This window comes from Varroa destructor, unplaced genomic scaffold (assembly GCF_002443255.2).
Source record: "Varroa destructor unplaced genomic scaffold, Vdes_3.0 BEIS01000001.1, whole genome shotgun sequence".
Taxonomy (NCBI): Eukaryota; Metazoa; Arthropoda; class Arachnida; order Mesostigmata; family Varroidae; genus Varroa; species Varroa destructor.
The window spans coordinates 24,636,203-24,638,615 of NW_019211454.1; the positions used below are offsets into that span (position 1 = coordinate 24,636,203).

The 2,413-nt window shown below is 40.3% G+C and overlaps 1 long non-coding RNA gene across 1 annotated transcript in view; it reads right to left on the bottom strand.

The window, feature by feature from the left end:
• Positions 1-217: 217 nt before the first annotated feature.
• The window catches only part of LOC147758421 (uncharacterized), a 47,186-nt gene continuing 44,990 nt past the window's right edge, over positions 218-2,413 (bottom strand). The window contains exon 3 of the long non-coding RNA XR_015319641.1: positions 218-1,146. This is a non-coding gene — a long non-coding RNA (uncharacterized LOC147758421). The remainder of the gene's footprint in view (positions 1,147-2,413) is intronic.

Below are 2,413 nucleotides of genomic sequence, written 5' to 3' on the forward strand. Positions count from 1 at the left end.
AGAAATAGTATGCTTCTAGCCACAGCATGTTCTGTTTAAATATTCACGATTAGCTTGCTAGCAGACTAAAAGCTCTTAAAATGTATCTACATATACATATAATTTAATTTGGAGCTAAATTGAAACTCTATGTTGAATAAACACACTGATCGATATATGTTAAATCGAACATTTATCTGAATTTTAAATCTAAAACAAATAAACTATCTAAGTGGAGAAATGCATTAGGCCGGTATCAGGCGAAAGTTTTGAAACAAAAATGATTGCCTCGATCCGTTGCATAATACAAATACGTTTTTATTTCTAGCTAATGGAGGCATAAGGCTGCCTAGTGTACTACCGGGGGGCCACCGTCTCAAGTCTTCTTAAGCTTCCATGAATGAAAAAAGTATCGGGTTAAACGCAGATAATTGGGTAATTTAAACTAAGTGCTATTTGGTATCACGATAATTCGGTACACGGATCAGACCAGCACCTTGTTAGGGACGGAAGTTTTTCGTATCCTAAGTATAGAAGAAACTGCAATAGTAGCAATGCTTTTTCGCGCTTTTGTCCTTGCCGTTCTCTGTTCATTGCCAGGGAAAGCTCCAATAGTAAAATAGTCAAGGTTTCTCGCATCGGTTTTTAGTTGACTTTCTTTCTCTTCTCTATGTGTCGTGTCTTCTTGCCTTTTCTTGAATCTAACGGCACACGGCGCCAGGCCCGACTGTAAGTACAGTCCCGGTATTCCCCTTTACTTTCATTCGCTTTCTCACCAAATCGCATCGCCGCTGACGCAGCGAACGTGGTCGGCATGAGCAGGTCCTTACCGCCATCGTTTCCACTAAGGCTGTTGCTAACTAGATGACGCTCCACTCCATGGCTCAGGTCAAAGCGTGCCCCTTCCCCACACCGATAGTACTACAACACTAACATGAGGCCCCATCGTCGAGGTTCTTCACGTCGCCAGGCGGTATGGCTTCATCCGTCGACGGCAGCAACAGGGTAAATAAAGCACAGCAGGCCCGCACCCGATCGGTGTACACTGCACATGCCTAAAATGCACCAAGTATCGCGTTCGGTAGAACTGAATAAGCGTAAACCAGGTCTTTAGCGTAGAGCTGAAGGCTGCAAGAGTAGAAAGCTCTTATACTTGTTCGAATTAGTCTGAAATTAAAAAAAGGCATCAGAAAACATTAACCACTGCAAAGCTGTTGCGACAAAAAGAAGTTAAAAAGTACAGACGCTATATTGCTACGGATGATTAAAACTTAAGGGCTCCGATAGGCGAAAAACCTCTGGAGGGAAACACCATCTATGTATATGATGCGGTACAATAAACTATGGCGACTTCAAACGCGCCTGTCGAAAACGCAAGCAACATGTCTTACGTTACGATTGCGGAGTTGACCTTGAGTGAAACAATTTTTGCGTTGGCCTCCATTTTGGCTGGAACAATTTTGTACGGAAACCAGTTACTTAAATTTTCTCAATTATTACAAAACGGTAAATATGCTTTCATATATGCGATTTTTATATTTGAGGAGTCGGGATGCTTATCGCAGCATTTTATGGAATACATGTTACGAAGTCTATTGGATAAAGCATACAAAAGTTAGCCTGGGGGTCATTTTCGTACAGGTATGTTTAAGTTAACCCGTTTCATAGAAAATATCTATTCATGTACATTCCCAAAACGATGTGACATCATTAATTCTAGCTATTCCTGATCGAGTTTCTACCGACATTGCGCCAGCTATCATTGTAACCTGTCTCGCACTGGCTAGCAGTTGTTACTTGTGAACAGCAGCGAGTTTCGTGGCCATCTTTTACCAACGTATCCGCAAACAAGTACCTAATAGATGCTATCAACGGGCTTAATTTTCATGGCTCTTAAACTACGAAATATATCTGATCTGATTGTACTTTACGGATCTCCAAAAGGCCATAGATTGAATAACTATGTGTGGCCTTATAAGTAACTTTTCTAGGCTTTCCGCGATAGAACTAATTGAATAATTCCATTTAGCGTATGCGTATCGATGGTGATCGTTACCCGCCATAACCTGCAAAGATGCCCGTTTATATCTGTGCCCGTGAACTGATTGCCTAGTTAGCTTTAAGTAAATAAATATATCTCCAGTTTTTTGGTTCATGTTTTAGGTGGAATTGTATAATATTTTAGCAACGAAATTCTTCCGAAAAACAATTAAACATGTTCCATGGTGAACAAAATATAGAATCTTCCATTGTGGGAAATGCCGTCCTAATATTTTATATCATTAATCGTGTTTCTTTCTCGTAATAGTTTGTGTGGATACAAAACAGCGCAAGACATAAAGCTAAATGCTTCCACTATTATAAGGACCGTTACCATCGGTTTTTCCCTATCTGTGTTTCTATATAGGCTACAGTAAGCTATATTCATGCATGA